At 40.2% G+C, this 20,624-nt stretch overlaps 2 protein-coding genes across 8 annotated transcripts in view; one reads left to right on the plus strand and one right to left on the minus strand.

Moving 5' to 3' along the window:
• Window positions 1-7,288, minus strand: part of LOC105499256 (ankyrin repeat and SOCS box containing 7) — a 49,931-nt gene extending 42,643 nt beyond the window's left edge. For both annotated transcript variants that reach the window (XM_011771775.2, XM_071100556.1), the window contains exons 1-3: window positions 7,151-7,288; window positions 6,870-6,968; window positions 284-405 (exon numbers count right to left, since the gene is read on the minus strand). The gene's annotated coding sequence lies outside the window, so the exon portion shown is untranslated. The remainder of the gene's footprint in view (window positions 1-283; window positions 406-6,869; window positions 6,969-7,150) is intronic.
• A 306-nt stretch (window positions 7,289-7,594) lies between these two features.
• Window positions 7,595-20,624, plus strand: part of LOC105499255 (lines homolog 1) — a 30,338-nt gene continuing 17,308 nt past the window's right edge. For 4 of the 6 annotated variants that reach the window (XM_024786911.2, XM_011771773.3, XM_024786912.2 and 1 more), the window contains exons 1-2: window positions 7,595-7,678; window positions 7,873-8,080. The gene's annotated coding sequence lies outside the window, so the exon portion shown is untranslated. Of the gene's footprint in view, window positions 7,679-7,773; window positions 8,081-20,624 lie in introns of those variants that run through there. The other 2 variants (XM_011771771.2, XM_011771770.3) reach the window with 2 other exon arrangements.

Genomic DNA, 20,624 nt, shown 5'->3' on the forward strand with positions numbered 1-20,624 from the left:
TTATAACAGAAAATGCTGAAGACCATCTGAAGGAACTAATGGAAACTTACTATGCTCACAATCATCCTTAACAGATTTTCTTTTTAATGAAGTGATTATGTTGGCACTTAAAATGAGGTCTACCACACAACAAAAAGACTGAAACAATATGAAAACAAACCTGGGTTTTCTTTAGTGAGTGGTGTATTTAGTACACATTAACCAATTTAAGAGAGAAGTAAAAAAGTTAAATGAGTTTTCCCCCAGAACAACACAGATGATCAATGACCCTGAGTCAACTCACCTTATGGAAGAGTGTCCCTTCTCCTGATGTATGGATTGCCTAATAACCATTGTGCACATACAGCATCATGGGGAGGGGCTTCAAAATATGTCCAGCTTGCAGAGCAAAAAAGCCTTCTTGACCTAAAAACAAATAAAAATAACAATCATAGGAAAATTCCTTAAAATAATAATCATAGCTGTCTGCACAGTCTATCTTTTGATGAATTTAAACTTCAGGGCTTTACAATAAATCTGTAGAGCAGAGAAAGAACTCAGATCAACTCTTACAGAAAATAACAAGATTATTATTTCTGTAAGAAAATAATCTTGTAAGATTACAAGATTAATTTCTGTAAGATTATTTTCTTACAGAAATAATAATCTTGTTATTTTCTGTAAGAAATAATTTAGTTTCAGGATTTTCCCCCCAAAATGCAGCTATTTGAAAAAGAGCAAATAAAAAAAATAATAAATCACATATTTGGAATTTAGATGCAAACATAGATTCTTCATTTTCCTCTACTGAGAATATAGTTTCAGACTTGCTTTATCTGAATTACTTTTTAACTGACACCATTAGTCACCTGCACTTTCTAAACAGGACTTAAATGAGAATATGTGTGCATTAAATATAGTAGGTGGCCTGGGTTAAAATAAAATCTATGACAACTAAAAGGAGACTGTGTCTTTAAATGCTTTTTCTTCACATGCCCTAAAGGCATCAAGTCAATCACTTTGAAATTGTTATTCCTCTATGCATACACCAAACTAGATAAAACATTAACAACAGCCTTGCCAGGTTCCCCATGCGAATTCTGAATAAACTCTCTCTACAACTAAAAGAAAAGGGATCATTCTTCTTGTCAATTAAATTTCAGCTCTGTTAATTCCATCAAGGTTAAAGACACAAAGTGACTTCCACACAAAACTCTAGGAATTACGTATTGGGAGAACTACTACCCCATCCCCCGATGGTGGGTGAGCATCACTTAAACCTTCAGACAAGAAAAGGTCAGACCACTTAGCAACCTGGCATGTGGCAGTTGTATGTCCTGCCAGCTGCACACCAGAATTTTCAACCAATCCAAATTGGTATATCCACTTCTCTCTTTTCCTCTATTCTCATCTACTTTTCCTTGTCAAACTTCTTCAAGGAAGGTAAAGAGTTTGCCAACTTGCTCTTGGAAATAAAATTTGTTTTAAAATTCTATTATTATTTCTAAATAAATGAGGCAGACAGGATCAGAACAAATCCTACGAAACAAGCTGTGAAACATGCAAAAAGATCCTTATACAAATGGCTGATTCCAAGACTGGAACATCGCACAGTGCCAGAAAGCAAGGAGGTGCTCAAAGAAAGACACCACGATGGGGGAAGTCAAAGGGACACAGGAGCCAACTGAAAGATCCCTCAATAGCCAAAAAGGGAACAACTGGAGCAATACTTAAAATAGTACCAAATGACAAAGTACAAAGCAGATACCAAGAGTTCACACTGATACAAATAACTGATTGGATAAATAAAGAGGGGGAGAAACACATCTGTTGTTCAGAATTCCAAATAATTTGTATAGATAGTCCCTCCTCAAGGTGGTGACAAACATATATGTTAATACAAGACGTTAATATGAGAAACTGAGTGTCGAGCATCTAGGAACTCTGTACTGCCTTTGTAATTTTTCTGTAAATCCAAAGCTTTCCTATAATATATTTTATTTTAAAATGCAAATCAACATCTCCAATGATGAGCCTCACACATTGCCACAAATGAATATGCTACCACTTTTCACATGAGCTACGTCTACATTTCAAGAGTGAACATTACTGGACTTCTCACTTCTAAGTGTGTCCTCAGCACCCCTTGCTTCCCATAAGAAGTTAAAATGACCCAATATAGCTTCAAGCCTGTAAGAATTCCTGTGGTTGTTGCTGGCTTCCAACTACCCATCTCCACGTCCACGGAGGCAGCTGGAGGTGACAGGGAAGAGGGCATGAGAGCTGAGCAGAATAGGAAATGGTGTTAATTTATTAATAATATCAAGAGAAGGCCTGGTGGTAGAAGATGAAGTGGCGAAACTATTTCTCCCCACAAGAAAGATGCACAGGCGGTAGCAACTTGTGATAATTCCATACGAGCTCCTTCAGTCAAACAAACAAATATCTACGGAATGCTTCACAAGTACTTGGCACAGTGATAGGGTCTGGCCACAGGTAGCACCTCCAGGTGGTATTACAATAGAGTTCTGCATACTTAAAATGAATTTTTAAAAATCCCAGACATTCTAAGATTATTTTTCTCTTTTCTGAAAATACCAAGTGCTATAAACAATAACCACAGGTTTAAACCAAAAAAGTACTCCCTGCATGTACTAGTGCATCAGTGTTTACCAGAAAAAAACATACACACAAGTCATGCACACATGATCCCTGTCAGTGCACTGCTTTGAATTGTGACAGACAATAATTTATTATAAAAGACCCCCAAATAGTCAAAAGCATGAACAAGTAATTTCCTCTTGGTATTACTTTATGAGAGCTGCGCCTGACAGAGTAGGGCTAGTCACATGTGTATAAATGAAGAAAAGACCATGGAGCTGAAAAGCAAACACAATATCCAGTGGGAAAGATGTCTATTAAAAAACGACAGAGGAAGTCCAGAGATGAGAATAGAAGAAAGTCTATTTTCCCTCAGGGAGTTTACTAAAAAACTGATAGCTCACGGAAGTCACCTATAAAATAAAAAACGAATATAGCAAAGGAAGTAATTTTCTGGTTTTTTTTTTTTTTTTTTTTTGAGACGGAGGCTCGCTCTATCGCCAGGCTGGAGTGCAGTGGTATGATCCTGGCTCACTGCAACCTCTGCCTTCAGGGTTCAAGCGATTCTCCTGTCTCAGCCTCCCGAGTAGCTGGGACTACAGGTGCGAGCCACCACGCCCGGCTAATTCTTGTTTTTAGTAGAGATGGGGTTTCACCATGTTGGCCAGGATGATCTCAATCTCTTGACCTCTTGATCCACCGCCTTAGCCTCCCAAAGTGCTGGGATTATAGGTGTGAGCCATTGTGCCCAGCCAGGAGGTAATTTTCTAAGTTATGTATGTTCAGTTAAGCTTTTGTGGACTCAGGAGCTACTGATACTCTGAGGGTATGATCTTTAGAAATTCTATTCTAGGTTTCAATCAGAAGGAAAAAAAAAGCATACAAACAAGGAAGACTTTCTTTTCCACTCGGGGTCAAAATAAAACAATCTAGGCTCCAAGCTTTAGTACTACTGACCATATTAAAAACTACTAATTTAGAAATTCAAATACATTACCATCTAATTTCCACATAGATGTCAAGTGTAGTTCATTTAAACCCAAAACTTCTTGCTTCACACAGTTAAAAGTCTATACTGATAGAACAGAGTGAAGAATAAAATAAACATAAAACAAAATATGCTTAAGACCTGTCCAAAGTTACAAAACCTTCACCAAATTTGACCATATTTCCCAAATTTCCTTCAGCATAAATGATTAGACATTAATGACTTTTTGCATATTATTATCATTAAAAGTCCACAGTTTTGATTAAGTGATGTAAACTGAACTGTGCTTTCCAATGTCACATAAACTTAGAAACAAGATATTGGCTTGCTGCTCAAAGAAAGAAATAAGCATTTCTTTGCAAAGTAAACAAAAATACACGCTGCTAAGAAAATAAATGCAATCAGCAACTCCAATGACACTGGGTCTGAGGAAAAAAAAAATCCTTCAATGGTTCACATTCACAAGATCTAAGAGGGAAGACGGATGTGAAAACACTACACGGCCCTACCAAAATGGAGAACATGGCTGAGACGCCTGTTCACAAGCTCTGCTGATAGGATCAGGAGCCTGGAACCCAAAATAAAGTAGAAGTGTTATTTCAGTAACACTCAACAAAATATAGCATAGTGGTTATGTTCCAAAACAAATAAAGGCATTAGTATTTCCTCCAAATTACTGGGCCTCCATATAACATAAGGGTTTATTACCATGCACAGCTTATCCATGACTCACATAAATTCCAGCAGAGAAACCAGTAACTTTCATGAAGTGTGGATGAAGCAACAGAAGAAATTTTAGAATTCACTTATCCAGACCCAACTCAAAGCTTAAATCACAAGTATTATAACAATGAGGTCCTGTCAATATTATCCTATTAACCCAGGTCTGCCAACACCATCTTTGCAGCCTGTGTCAGTTCCTAGAAAGTTTGCAAGAAAGGAGACAATCATCCTACATAAGAAGTGCATTCAGTTGATTATGAAATGGAAGGCTGCAAGTCAGGTAACAGATATGCCAATATAAATGATATCTGGCTTTAGACCTTTTAGGGATGAGGTGTATCTCTGTGTCACCAAAGTTAAACATGAACGAATTAAAGAAATATTGTATGCGTCACAGTATTAAATAATTGTAAATGACATCACTTTATGTGTAAAGAATGTAAGTACTGGCCACAGTATACTAAAGATGCATCGTTGTATATCTTCAATTAAAATCAATTATTCGCACTACATGATTATAAATCTATATTTGGTGACCAAATAAATTGGACTTTTTTAAAGCCACATAATTGGCAATAGAATTAATACAAAGCTAACTGCCAGGTTAAAAAATGTAAGCTACCTAACTAGCCATGTTGGTAAATAAATACCCAAATTAAATATTCTAAATGTCTGGTATAATCTAGACAAAACTCTCTCAATCATTCTGATATTAGAAACATGACAGACGTTGACAATTTATATATATTCCCTAATCTTAGAAAAACCATTAAAAGATGAGATGATCCAATACTATTTAAGCAATGAGAATGAACTGGCTGAGAGTCAGAGTAAAGCCCTCTCCTCTCTTACCTTATATACTGGAATAGCCACAGACTCCCTCCCTTACCATCTCAGGTGAAACTACTTCTTAGAAATGAAAGCATCCTAGAGTTAAATCTAAAGCTGAAAAAATATTTAACTGAGAGGCATGAATACAAAACACAGTACTTCATTTTGATCTTTAAAACATGCTTCAAATATTTTAGCATTTTTTAAAAGTTCTGAAGTAATCATTAGGCCATCTCCCTGGCAACTTCCATACTTACATAAAAAAAATTAGCCTTTAAAGATTTCTGCTTAGCTTTTACTGAAATGACATAGTCAAGTACTCCTGATTCCCCACATATACATACAAAAGCTGCCCTAAGTATTCATCAGGGAACAGTCATTGGTAGATACTGATTCTAAATCCTATTCCCTAGAATCTCTTCTTTTAGCATGCAGTTCCATGTCTCAAGAATATGTATACCGCAGATCCCCTTAAAAACGTCTTTAGCTATGTCTTGAGAATTAACAGAATCAGTAAAGATGCTAATTTCTTTTTGTGGAAGGCAGAAAGTCCAGTGGAACATAGGAAATCAAAAATATTAACTTCTGCTATTTTAAGTACTTCCTTGTAACAAAAATTCCCTAAACAATCTGGGATATTAAAATAACTCAGATTAACAAGTCACTTTATACTTTTGCTACTGGACGTTAGAAAAGTCATTCATTTGGCTAATTTTGGAATTAAACCTTGTATAATTTTCATGCTTATATCCCCTTTTTAGGAATTACACTAATGTCCTAAGTTTACTTTCAGTGCATATTCAGAAGCAACAACAAAATATGGCAGAAGAAATGTGATCACATGAATTGGATGCCTAAATTTCAATCTAGCAAACTCTATGTAAAGGTTTTAGAAAGAGAAATCTTTTTTATAGAGTGCTAAAATTAAGACCCAGATATGTAAACACACCAAAAGGTTCCTTTGTTTTTAAAATCCTGAGTCAAATGATTAATAAGATATTGTGTAAATTTTTAAAAGCTCTTCTAGAAAATCTGAGGTGTAACAAACATTGTTTGTATCTTTATAAGTTTCAAAGCCCATCCACATTTGTCACACACAAACACACAGAAAGCCCAAAGAGTTAATTACGCCTAAGTGCTTCAGGGTAATAATGTTGCCTTCATACCATTCACACTCTTAAGGTACACAGGTTGGCTTTCTAGTAGGAAATAAAATCAAATTATTTTCTGAAACTCATAAATCTCAGGCCAATAATTTACCTTTCTCTACCAAATCGATGTCAGTTCGATAACTCAAAAGATTTTTCTGATGCTGGTAGAAGAAAGGTGATAGGAAAGAATAAGGGGGAAAACAGTAAATTGTGGTTTAATTAAAAACGAAAGTCGTTCAGAATTAACAAGCAATTAACAAGGAATTGAGGAATTCCTATGAGAGTAAGGAAGGGAGGGTAGCTACAAAAAGGTCTCAAAGCCTCAGAGCAGAGTAAATGGCACAGTGTACCAAAAGATAATGAAAAACACAGAAACACACTGTACAGAGAGAAAGTGGGAAAATACGTTCCTGAGTAGAGAAGTTATAAAATGTTAAGGATCAGGCACGGGTAATGTTTTTATTTTTCCTGGGAAACTGGGGGTGGGGGGGTTAGAAAAGGTTGCATTCCCAGGCAACCACCCTGAAAATAAACCACTGCTTAATGAGGTAGGGGCCAGGAATAAACAGTGGGGGAGGGGAGGGCTGGCTCATTACCTTTATAGACGATGCTGGTCAGAGGCACTGTGCCTTCTGCTTCTCTGATAGGTGGGCAGACCCGTTCCTGCTTTCGCGTCCTCTTCAGCCAGCTCAAACCTAGAAAAACAGAAACCAGTGAGTGGTGTAGTGCCTCAGGGGTGAGGAGGAGGGGGCTCTGAAGAAGGGGGAACTCAGGAAAGGGGCTGGAGAGTGGTAAGAGCAGGCAAGAAAAAGCAGAGATTTTCCTCCCTCCTTCCTCAGCCAGCCCTCTTCCCCTCGGGAGAGGTAAAGGACTTTACCTGTCTCCTCAGCTGCTGCTTCTCTTCCTCCTTTCAGCCTCCTCTACACTCACCAACTTCTCCATTGAAGAAATACCCCAGGCAGGGCCGGACCCTGGCGTTCCTGAACCTCCTCGGTGCCTCACGGCCCCAGCCCGGCGAGCATCCGAACAGACGAGCAGGCAGGAGGTGGCGATCCCGGCCGCCGGGCAGCCTTGGGGCAGGGGTGCAGGGAGGCAGGGAGGAAGTCCCGGCTCGGGTGGGGGGGCAGTCCCGGTCCAGGGCTCGGAGCAGGGGGCTGCCGCGCTCCGGGCCGGAGGCTTCCAGCTACGGAAGGACCCAGGAGGTCTCGGGACGGCGAGGTCCCAGGTCATACGGGGCCCGAAGTGCCAGTCGTGGGGTCTCCGGACAGGGGGCTTTCGAGATGCACTTTGCACTGGGCCACCCCCGCCCCCTCCCTCCAGCACTTTGGGGTCACTGGGATGGGACCAAGCCTTCAGCAACCAATCAGCGGCCGCAGTGGAGCCTGAGCCTGGAGCCGTAAACCAGGTCCGGGATGGGTGGGGGTGGGGGGAGTGGGGGCGACTTGGTTGGTCGCTTGCTTCCTTCTCTCCTCCTTACCCCCAGCAGCCCCCACCCTCTGCCTGCCGTAAAGTTGCCTCTGCATTCGCGACAGTTAAGGGAGGCGTGCCGAACGAAGCAGAGATTCGTCTCCGATTGGTCTCACTCACTTCCCCCTACAGCTTCCCCGTGGTGGCTTCCGAGGCTCCGCCCCTGGCGGAGGGACTCAAAGCCGTTGCTAAGAGACACTATACGCCGAACGCGGGCTCTGCGCATGCGGAGGGAGGGGCCAGCTTGTACTTTCTGTGAACTACGGTGGCCCAGAGGGAGCATTTGTGTTCCCTCGAATGGCGGTGTGAAGAGTGTTCGCCTGAGCCAGATCCCAAGCAGGTAACCGGGAGCGGCCGCTGAGCTGGCAGCAGGGGAGGCACGAGTGCGGCCAAATGAGGGACTGGTTCAGGGCTTAAGGCTGGGAGGGCGGCAGGCTCCAGGAAGCAAACAAAGGGGTGCCCTGTCTCTCCGCCCCTGTTCAACGCTTCTCAGACGCAAGTACCCGGTCTTGGCGCGGCTGTTGGTCCCTGAGACCCCGGTAGCTTCCAGGCTGCCAATGCCTCCCCTAGAGTGGGAGAAGGGCCTGTCTTTGGGATGGCGATGCCGGGCCAAGGACTTTCCTGAAAGGATAGCAACGTTGGCGGGTTCCTGTGAATGAATGGAGAGGGGGCGTGGAGAAAATGCGAGATAAACTGATCAAGGCATGTTTATTAAGCACTTTATATTCATCTAGCAAGTGTTTACTGGCCACAGTTCTAGTCCTTGGGGAGACAACAGTGAACAAGATAGTGATTTCGGGGAGACATACACAAAATTATCAGATAGGGATGGGTTATATGAGGAAAATCAAGCAGAATGGTGGGATCGATTTTGACAAGGACGTGATGGGCTATATTAGATAGGTAGTGCTATGGTGTGAATATCTGTCCGCTCCATAACTCATGTTGAAATTTAATCCCCAATGTGGCAGTACTGAGAGGTAGAGTCTTTAAGATGTGGTTGGATCATGAGGGTTCTGTCTTCATGAGTGGATTAATCTATTCATGGGTTAATGGGTTATCATGGAGGTAGAACTGGTGGCTTTTTAAGGAGAGACTTGACAACACGTGAGCCTGCTCAGCCCCCTGACCACGTGATACTTAGCAGTGCTGCCTCCTGACACCAGATGTGGTCCGTCAGTCTTAGACTTCCCAGCCTCCAAAACTGTAGACAATAAATTACTTTTCTTTATAGATTACCGAGTTTTAGAAATCATTTTATAAGCAGAAGGAAACGAACTAAGAAAGATAGGAAAGGTCTCTGAAGAAGTGACATTTGAGCAGCCATCTGAATGACAAATAGCCAGCCATGCCAAGGTCTAGGGAAAGGATTTTGCCAGCAGAGAGAATTAGAAATGCAAAGCCTCTGATGCCAGAATATGCTTTGCTCTTTACGGGAACTGCCAGAAAGAAGGCTAGGGTAGCTGAAGCAGAGTGGTGGGAAAATGACTGGTAATGAAACTGGGGGGTGGGGCATAGAGGTAAGAATGACTGGTAATGAGACTGGGGCTTGGGGTATAAAGGTGAGAAGACGCCAAGAGTCAGATCTTGAAGGGCCTTTGTAAGCCTTGTTTAGGAGTTTGGACTCTATCCTAAGGAAAGTGGATTGGTTTTTCAGAAGGAAGTGGGTGTAGGGTGGGCCAGGATACAACCACTTTGGGAGGGATTGGTTGCAGTTGTCCAGGGTAGAAGTGCAGTAGTGGCAGTGAAGATAGATTCAGCTTTTTTATTTTTGTCCCTTTGTACTTCCCAGCAATCATATTTCATAATTTCAACTTTATAAATTTCCATTTCTCCTTGAAATTGGTAGCTGAATTATAATTAGAAACAACTTATTCAGGACTATTAAATGGTATCAATTTTTAGTAGCTTTCGGTCTTTCAATTCTACCATGATTTTTCCCTGTTTTTTTTTTTTTCCTTAACAGCAGGACTCCAATGTAAAAAATAAAATAAAAGCGGTATTTTATTAGTATTGTTAAATGAAATGTATAGGAAGCCATTGTTTTAGATTAAACTCCTGCACTAGGCCCAACAGACCAGGCCAAATCAGAATGGAGTTGCTGGTGCTAGCTGCCACATAATCAAACAACTTAGAAATAGGCCAGTTGTCAAAAAATCCAGAAGATACACAGCAAGGAGTCAAGGGGGCCTGGCTTACCTGAGCCAGCGTGATAAAAAAGTCTCTCCTCCATTTTGTCTCTATAAGGAAAGTAACTTTGAAATGACCAGTCTGTCTTTTATTCTCTTTTTGCTTCTTCAACCCTCTTCAGCCCACCTCTGCTCAGCTAATCAGAACACCTTTTCTAAATTTTCAGTTGAGATGCTGCCAGATTCATGAATTGCTAATAAAAGCCGATTACATCTTTAAATTTGTTCAAATTTTGTTTGTTTTTGTTTTTGAGACGGAGTCTCACTCTGTCGCCTAGGCTGGAGTACAGTGGTGCGATCTTGGCTCACTGCAACCTCCACCTCCCAAGTTCAACCAGTTCTCCTGCCCCAGCCTCCCCAGTACCTGGGACTACAGGTGTGCTCCACCACACCCAGCTAATTTTTGTATTTTTAGTGGAGGTGGGGTTTTACCATGTTGGCCAGGCTGGTCTCGAACCTCTGACCTCAGGTGATCCACCCACCTCGGCCTCCCAGAGTGCTGGGATTACAGGTGTGAGCCACTGTGCCCAGCCTCAAATTTTGTTTTTTAACAGTTCACATATAATATATATGTTCAGTTTTATAACATTTACTAATTATAGACTCAAGAAGTTTTGAACTCCAAAAAGAAGGAAAAAGAGGCAGAAAGAGGTGAATAAATATGTAAATTGTTGTGGAGAATATATTCATTCTTATAGCAGACTCAGCACCCGTGCAATTCATATGGTGTGTTTGCTAAATGATGGTTAAGTAGAGAGATGGGGGGCTAAGAACTTGTTGGTGAAGAGCCTAGAAACAGAGTTGTCTCCTAATTCCTAGTTCTTTGTATTTCTGGCCATTTGTTTTTCATTTAAAATCCTGCCTTCGAGTTAAACAACCATTTTTCAAATGATTGAAGTACATGATTATATTATAACCAAGTAACATCATGTTGTCAAAGTTTTACAGAATGTGCTACTAGATGATTTTAAATTGCTTTATTGAATTGGTGCTATCAGATTTGCTAATTTTTATAACTTTTTGTTGATTTGTTTTTTATCCTCTGGTGTTGAAACAAACTTTTCATTGATGTAAAAGCGGTTTAGATTGTGGAGTATTTTTAACAAGTTAATATTGATTAGGTTTTAACAGATATACTTCATTTCCCATTCACTTAGTTAACCATACAAAACTCACAAAAATGGGAACATCTTACAACATATAAGTGAAATAATTTGGGGTAGGTAGGAAGCTTAATTCATGAAACCCTGACTCAATCAGAATTGAGTTTATTTCTTGAGTAGAAAAAGACTTTATCATTGGAAAAATGCCCCAGCCCCACTGCAGCAATTCTGATTTAGCTGGTCTCCAGGGAGTCAAAGGCTCATGGATTTTCCTAATGATCCAGTGATGTCGGTGTCAAGGTCAGATTCCAAGGTCAAGGACCACTGCCCAGGAGGCTGTGTCCTGGCCCATAAAGCACTTGGTGGTGGAGAGAACGAGCAGTTTATGCTCTAGTTGGCAGTAGGCACTGTTCTGGGCAGTAGGCTGTTCTGGGCCTGCAGGTAGTGTCTGGGGATCTTGGTGTAATAAAGAAGGCCACCAGAAAGACAGATGCAGCAAAGTTTGGAGCCCATTTTCTGCCTTGTTAGCCCAACTTAGTTCAGCTGTACCTGGCAGAAAAGGAGATGGGGCTGGGTAGACAAATTATATTTCAGACCTTAGTCATCACAGCAAAAAGAATGCTGAAAGAAAGGAAGCTAACTGGAGGCTTTTGAGTTCCTTATAGTTCTTGCCCTGCTAATTTAAGGGATTTTGGTCTTCCAGGGTAGTTTTAATTTGTACTCTACCACAACCATTTTAAGATGGTACTTCAATGTGTGTTGCTTCTGTCAAGTACGTTGTCAGATGTATAATACGGTAAAGACTGAACGAGCTCAGAACTTAATCCCTGCTATGGATACTACTGTTTATAGTTTTTTGATACTACATTTTTATTTTAATTTAAAATTCAGAACTTAAAATATTACATGGTATTTTAAAAGTTTTTTGAGATCAAAATGGTACTAAAATATGCTTCGGGACTGATTTTAGGATTGAGACATATACACTACTAAATTAATCTTCAGCTAGGAATGTATCCCACAAATACAAGTACCTACTGTGTATCAAATGCTGTGCTAGGAGCTGGGGAAGAACCAAGCAGACAACTCTTAACAGAATTTACAGTCTAGTAAATCATACAAATCATTGCACAGATTGTTAAAGTGTAATTGTGACACATTCTGTAAGATATGGCACCAGAACTAGAAGACAGAATATCACCGGAGGACCTACCCCTGCCAATGAAAGTCATATTTAAGTCTAAAACAAAAGGGAAAGTGGGCGGAAGGAGAAACATTATGTCAAGGCCCAGAGGCTGGAAGGAACCTTTCAAGGTTAATAAATAAAGACATACCGAAGTCCTCCTACTTGGGTTCTATAGGTGTTTTCACATATAAGCCAGTTGATTTTTGCAAATTTTTGAGTATGCTGCTATCTGAGGTAGATAGATAATCTCATTTTATCTATTGAAAAATCACATCTTGTCTGCATACAGAATTTAGGAGTTCAGTAAAATCTGGACAGTATCCCATCTATAGACAGTTCCTAAACGCTACCCTGCCACTGGTGGTGGGTTTGTGGGGGCAGATGGAAAAGGGACAAGACATAGACTGGAAAAGGAGAAGACTAAGGAAATCCTTTCTGTGAAATATTTCATTCTGAACTACCACTTAAAACATACAGTCATAATTTAGCAACTAAGTGTAGAAAAGTATCATTCATATTGATACATTGGAGAGTTTCCATTTATTTAAAAAAATGCTTAGCATTAGCATAATATGATAAAAACCTAAGGAGCTCAGATTCCTCATCAATAAATCAAGTAGATTGCACAGTGGTTCTCAAAGCATAGTCCCTGGTTCAATTCTTGGGCCCTCCCCAGACCCACTAAATCAGAATCTCTGGAAGTGGGCCCAGCCATTTGTGTTCTAATAAGCCTTTCAGGGAATTCTGATGCTGCAGTTTGAGAATTATCTCTAAATTATCTCTGAGATTTTTTCTAGTATGAACACGTTATGATTCTAATGTCCAGCATTAATCTGTGCTATGTTTAAAAAAAAAAAAAAAAAAAAAAAAAGGTTTGCCTTTGGAGTGGTCACATAATAGAGCTCCTTGAGAAAGATACTGTTGCCAGTAGGCCAGGTCAGGTTCTTCTCTGCACAAAAGAATTTGAAAGGGAGACCACAGTGAAAATGTAGGTTTGTTACAGAGTGAAAGTACACACTCAAAAGAGGAGTGTGGATATGCTCAAAAGAGGCATGTAATGTGGTCCGGGCTCACTACACAGATAGGCATGATGAAGGCACAAAGTATTCTATAATAAAAGGAGAAGGTTTACAGGAAATGGGCAGGCAGTTCCCCGAATAAGTGTGCCACCCTTTTCTTGACTAAATGTGATTAATCTGGAACTGTCATGGCTTCAGGTACGTGGCAGGGAGTGGGAGGTTTCCCCAGGGAAGTTTTATGGTAATAGGGGCATAGTGCAGCCAAGAGTATGCATTCGGTCAAGGTTTTGGCCAGCTTGGATTTAACCAATTGCAGCAGGCTTCCTCTTTGTTACATTCTTATCTGTGCCTGGTCCCCAGGTAGCCCTTTCCTATTGGCATAGCTGCCGGCATTCACCTATGCAGGCTTTTAGCTTGCATATCTATGCTTGCAGTTTGATTTTTCAGGCCGCTTTTTGTTAGAAAAGAAATGATTTGGGGGCTGCTTTTTATTAAAAGGGAAGCCTTGCTGAGGACTCTCTTACCCTCACTATCTGTCTAAATAATTTCTAGCTCCTGTATCATCAGGCTGTTACCAGTATATCACTTTGACAGAAAAATGCTTTTAAGCATTAAGTCTTTTATCTATAAGTTGATTGCCAGGCTCTTCCTTCATGCCAAAAAAATCTGGCCTCTTTCAGAGTCCTAAGACAAGAGTTTAATAGGAAGACAATTTACAAACATGTGACAGAATTTGTGTTCTCACTATCTCAGAAGTAACCTGGAAACTTGTTAGAAATACAAATTATTGGGCCCCACCCCAGAACTATCTTATGGGAAACTCCTAGGGTAGGGCCCTGCAGTCTGCTTTCATAAACCTGTCAAGTGCATAGCACAGTTTGAGCAAAGGGCCAGTAACCACCAGCACCCGCTTTAGCCCTGAAGGTAAGGAGAGCTGGCAGTTGCTGGAGCTTGAAAGTCCAGCCTGCCTTCGGCCCCTCCCACTCCAAATCTCCTGGAGCCTGTTGGGGCACTGAGGAGGGTGAAGAATGGAACTAAAGGGAAGATACTGGCACACGGCATGCTGTTGGAAGATATCTGCCCCACTTCTTTTAATAGGGGAGGGAGGTGCTCTTGTCTAACCAGACCCATTTTATTTTTTTCTGTCAAAATTCATGCAGTTTTGATTGGTGGAGGGAACCAGAATCTTGGAAGACAGCCTTGTTTTGGAGTGCCTCAACTTCTGCTTCAAGTGTCATTGCATCTCCATTAATGGAACAAAATAGATTAAGTATCCTCTTGGGCTGTGGTCAGATTTGAACCTGTTGTTGAATTAGGGGAAGGCCCACTATTGACTTTCCAGTCTATTAGTCTGTATAGTAGCCACATCATATTATGAAAACTAGTAATTTTTTTACTTTTAATATTGACCATGAAACTAGATTTTTTTTGTATTCTGAATTTAAACATAGACTTTATCTAAAGAAAACGTCCTAAAAAGTAGTGGCATTTTTGGTCACATAAAAACAAAGATTAAATTACTAGGAGCTTGTTCTTTGATAATTTCAAAATTAAGTGATGGGAGAGCGTTTTCTAACGAGTAGACAGTGTACTTAGACGTTCTTCGTATTTCAGCTGAGTGCAGTGGCATGCGCCTGTGGTTCAGCTACTGGAGAGGCTGAGGTAGGAGGATCATTTGAGCTCAGGAGTTTGAAGCTGTAGTGTGCTATGCTTGCACCTTTGTGAATAGCCACCGCTATCCAGCCCTGGCAACATAGTGTGACCCTGTCTCTTAATATTCTGTAAGAAAATACTCTTAACATTTTTAGATACCGTTCTGTTCAGTTTTAGGTCTAGAGACCTTTAAAATCAAAATTCAAGTATATTTTATTTATATTTTAATTGATACTAATGAAATCCTATACATATTAATGCTAGGAATCAAAAGACTGACGTCTGAAATTTTTTTATTAAACTATTTTGAGATGATTATGGATTGATTCATAAGCAGTGAATAATATAAAAGAATTAATACAGAGAGATACTATATAGTCTTTACCCACTTTGCCCTAATGGTAGCATCTTACAAAACAATCGTGTAATATCACAGCCAGGATATTGACACCAACACAATCCACCAGCTTATTCAGATTTCCCGTTTTACTTTTATTCATTTATGTATGTGTATAGTTAATTTTGTGCAACTTTATCATATATGTAGGGTAGCGTGTTCTCCACCAGTTCCATCATCACAAGTATCCCTTACGTCACCCCTTATAGTCCTTCCCACCAAGTGAGAGTGGCCTCCCTAACAGCTGGCAAGCACTGCTCTCTTCTCCATTCTTTAATGTCGTCATTTCAAGAGTGGAATCATACAGTATGCAGCCTTCTGAGATTGGCTTTTTTTCCCCTCAGTGTACTTCTCTTGAGAACCATCCAAGTTGTTGCATGTATCAAAGGTACTTTCATTTTTTATTGCTGAGTAGTATTTCATGGTATGGGTGGACCACAGGTTGTTTAACCATTCATTTACTGAAGGACATCAGGTACAGGTTTTTATGTGAATAAGTCTCCATTTTTCTGGAGTAAATGCCCAGGTGCACAGTTGCTGGGTCATATGACAGTTGCATATTTAGTTTTTAAAGATAACCACAAATTGTTTTCCAAAGAGGATGTGCAATTTTACATTCTCACCAGCAGTGTAAGAGAGGTCTAGTTTCTCAGCATCCTTCCCAGCATTTGGAATCATTTTTAGCTCTTCTTGTAGTGGTAGTTCACTGTAGTTTTAATTCTTATTTCTGTAATGTCTAATATGGTTCAGCATCTTTCTGTGTGATTATTTGCCGTCTTTATATCCTCTTCGGTGAAATGTCTGTGATCCATTTTGTAATTCATTTTTTTTTTAATGTTGAGTTTTGGGAGTCCTTTGTATATTCTAGGTACTAGTCATGTGCTTTGCAAATGTTTTTCTTTAAGTCTGTAGCTTGTCTTCTCATCTTCTTAGGGTTTTTCGCAGAGCAAGTTTTAAATTTTGCTGAGTTCCGGTTTATCAGTTTTTACATTTGTGGATCATGCTTTTATGGTCAAGTCTGAGAATGCTTTGACTAGCCTCAGATCCCTAAGATTTTTCCTACACTTTTTTTCTAAAAGCTTAAATTTTACAGCCATGACCAATTTAGGGTTAATTTTTGTAAAAGGTTGGAATTATTTTAGAGAAAGCAAAATCAAGGTCATAGTCAACTTTATTCACAGTGCCTTTAATGTTGATGAACTGTTGATGCCTGAGGAGGAACAGTGGATAGTTGATTTTTCACGAGGAGCTTGCTGGGTTTGGTACAGCCACTAAAAGTACAGTCAGCCCTCCATATCCACGGATTCCATTCCAGTGGGTTCTGCTCCCTTGGATTCAACCAACCCCAGATCAAAAGTATTTAGGGAATTGGGGAAAATTTTTGGCTACAGGATGGTGTGCTGACTGCCAGGGGAACCAGCCCTGTACTCAGAGTTGGCGCTGAACATGTTTGGATTTTTTCTTCTTGTCATTATTTCCTAAACTATACAGTGTAACAAATGTTTACATAGCGTTTACAATGTACAGTGTCAAATATTTTAAGTAATCTTGAGATCATTTAAAATACCTACGACGATGTGTATAGATTATATGCAAATAACTACACCATTTTATATATGGGACTTGAGCATCTGTAGATTTTGGTATGCTTAGAGGGTCCTGGAACAAATGTCCCATGGATCCTGAGGGACAACTGCTCTTTGTTTTGTTCAGAAACTCACAATTCCAGAAAACCATGTCACTGACAGTAGCACTACCAACAGCATTTGATCTCACAAGATTCATGATCATTAACCAAAATCAGAGACCCCTGAAGGTCTGATTACCATGCTGGCCTATTGATTCTGGGGCTTAAATGGAACTATAGTCGGCCCTCTGGATCCACGGGTTCCACATCCACAGATTCAACCAACCTCAGATAAAAAAAAAAAAAATTAAGAAAAAATTAAAAATAACAATATGATAATAAAAATAATACAAATCAAAACAGTACGGTGTAACAACTATTTACACATTACTTACATTGTGTTAGATATTATAAGTAATATAGAGATGATTTAAAGTATATGGCAGGATGTGCACAGGTTATATGCAAATATTATGCAATTTTTTGCCAGGGAGTTGAGCATCCATGGATTTTGGTATCCTTGGTGGGTCTTGGAGCCAATCCCCCACAGGTACCGAGGGGTGACTATATAATTTTAAAAATTCAGTCAAATGGTTGTCCTGATTCACCTTTCAACCTGTAGTTGCTGAGTATCTTTTGAAAAAAATAATCTTAGTTTATATTGGGAAATTGCATAGTAATTGACCTTGATTTTAGATCTTGCATGGCGTGTGAAAATGATTCTGAGCACTGATATTGTTTTACAATGTGAACAGTTAAGCTGTATAAGTTACTACTTAATTTGAGGTCCAATGTTGAACTCTTGTCCTGGGCTTTTGGAGCACCAGTGGAAGTTTGAAGAGTGCTGTGGTGGAGTGGTGAAGGGCACAGGCTCTGATAATAGATTTTCTGGCTTCACATCCTGACTCTGCCCCTTAAGCTCTGTGACATAACAGCTCTCTGTCTTAGTTTTCTTATCTGTAAAATGGGTACAATAATTAAGTACCCCCCCCCATAAAGTTTTTGTGAAATTCACTTAGAGCAGTATCTGGTACGTAATAGGTACTCAATAACGATTCATATTCCTAACACAGCAATTTTGGTGAAGATGGGTAGAAAGTATGTTATTTTATATTAATAAACACATGGTTTTATTAGGCATATAATGCAAAATTCAAATAGTTTACAGAACTTAATTAATAGAGGCTTCAGACAAATTTTATACTTAATATGGGTCACCCTTAGGCCACGTGGTATGGGATTTCAGCTCCTCTGCCAAGAGAAAACACTTAAGAGAAGCACTGCCCCTTCATTTACCTAGTAAGACTGCCCCAATTGTTTGTTTCCTCTCCAGGCTAGAAAAATCTCTCATTTATCATATATAGATGGCCTCAAAGCCTGTCAGCATCCTGTGCACCCTTCCTCAGACACTTGGGTTTGTTGGTGTCTCTTAAAAGCTTGTTGTCTGAAGAGTACACATTCCCCCAGGCCAGCATGATAATGCAGAATGAGATGTGCAAACCTCAGAGCATCCACTTCAGAAAAAATTGTGGTCAGTTAAATCCCCTAGTTTGTTTTCTTAAGGATTTATCCTTTCCTTTAATACCACAATTGATTTAAAAAACACACACAAACTGCAATTTTCAATTCCACTGGGCTACCCACAGACATTTATTTTAAAGACAGTGTAATTAAGAGGGGTTTATGCTTGATCATAATAGAAAACAGCCTAGCACCTATTGTCGTCATTCATTCATTAGCTGCCTGGCCCCTTGGCATTTGTGACCTGTATTACTAAGATGAATGTATTTTGATTTCCATCTAAGATTCCAGGCTCATCTCCTTTAAGCCTGTTATTTCCTATGGGACTAGAACAGTAAGTTGATCTTCTGTTAAAGTAAATATATGGCCTTTTGTCCTGGGTTCCTGAAGCAGCTCAAGAACAGCTTCAGAGCACTAAAGGTCAAAGGCAGTCTTATGTTATTTATAATAAACACCTTTCGCACACCCCACCTTATGTGAATGAGGTGATTTTTTTTGGACCATCTAGATGGCTACAGGATGGAGTGCTGGCTGCGGGGAGGGAACCAGCCCTTTGTTCAGAGTTGGAACTTTCAGCCCTATCCCCAGTCTCAGGAAGAGGAGAGGGACTTGAGGTTGAGTTTATCACCAAGGGCCAGTGATTTAATCAACCATGCCTAAGTAAGGAAGCCTCCGTAAAAATCCGGAAGTGTTATCAGTTGATGGGTGTCCAGGTTCTTGGCGTCTTGAACAAAGAAAGCACAAACAAAGCAAGGAAAGGCACATAAAACACACAAACAAAGCAAAGAAAGAATGAAGCAACAAAAGCAGAGATTTATTGAAAACGAAAGTACACCCCACAGGGTGGGAGTGGGCCAAGCTCAAGAGCCCCGTTACAGAATTTTCTGGCGTTTACATACCCTCTAGAGGTTTCCATTGATTACTAGGTGACGCCTTATGTAAATGAGTAAGTAAGTCAAGTCACTTACTTACTCTACGTGCTATGTAAATGGAGAGGATACTTCATAGGTGAAGTGTTTCCATTTGATTTAGTTCTAGAAAGTCAGCATGAATTAGCCTTATGTTCCTACCTCCAGACCCTATTTTGCTTCATTCCCCCCAGAAAGATGTGATCCCCATAAATCTTTATGGAGGCAGAGAGACCGATGATCTGTCTTCTGTAACTGCTTCATGCTGGCTTGGGGCATAGTCCCTACCTATTGGAAATCAACGGAACTCTCGCCCCACTCTGTCTAGTGGAGGCAGGGTAGCTTCTTGATGACCAGGAGTAGTGTCTGGAACTGGCTGGAACCTTTGTTGCATGATCATCTGAAGCTTGATGGTTTCTAGGCGAGAGGAAATGAATTTAGTTAAAAGATTTAATGAGAACTTCAGGTAGTGGATACCTATGCTTCCAGGAACATTTTTTAGAGATTTGTAGGAGAAAAACAAAACCTAGTCTGTTCTAGGATCTATGTGTTTCCTTAATGTCTTAATGCAAGCGACTCCATTTTGGTTTGATTTGGTTTGGTTTGTTGGGGACTAGTGCATGAGTTCAGTCCAAAACAATGGCCTCCCATAATTTTGTTTAAAAAATTCCCCCTTTTGGTCAGATTCTCACTTAGGTGAGAGTGTGACCAAAACTTAGGGCCTTAGCACCTCTCTCAGTTACCTTCATTTTGGGTTTCTGGTCTCAGTGTGTGATTCATAGGTTATGGTGTCCTCATGTTCACACATTTCTTTCAGCTCTTGTCATTCCAGTTGAAAACAGACCATTTGACATTCTAGAGATGGCTGTGTGCAAGCATTTAAAACCTTTAAGAGAATAGAGTGCACAAGGGAAACTATTATTGTTATTATTATTATTATTATTTTTTTTTTTTTGAGACAAGAGTTTTGCTCTTTTCGCCGAGGCTAGAGTGCAGTGGTGCGATCTTGACTGACTGCAACCTCCGCCTCCCGGGTTCAAGTGATTCTGCCATCTCAGCCTCCTGAGCAGCTGGGATTACAGGTGTGTGCCACCACGCCTGCCTAATTTTGTATTTTTAGTAGAGACAGGGTTTAATCATGTTGGCCAGGCTGGTCTCAAACTCCTGACTTCAGGTGATCTGCCTGCCTCGGCCTCCCAAAGTGCTGGGATTACAGGTATGAGCCACTACGCCTGGCCAAGACCATTGTTACGACTATCGGGAGGATAATACCAAGAGTTT

The sequence above is a fragment of the Macaca nemestrina genome, chromosome 7 (assembly GCF_043159975.1).
Source record: "Macaca nemestrina isolate mMacNem1 chromosome 7, mMacNem.hap1, whole genome shotgun sequence".
NCBI lineage: Eukaryota > Metazoa > Chordata > Mammalia > Primates > Cercopithecidae > Macaca > Macaca nemestrina.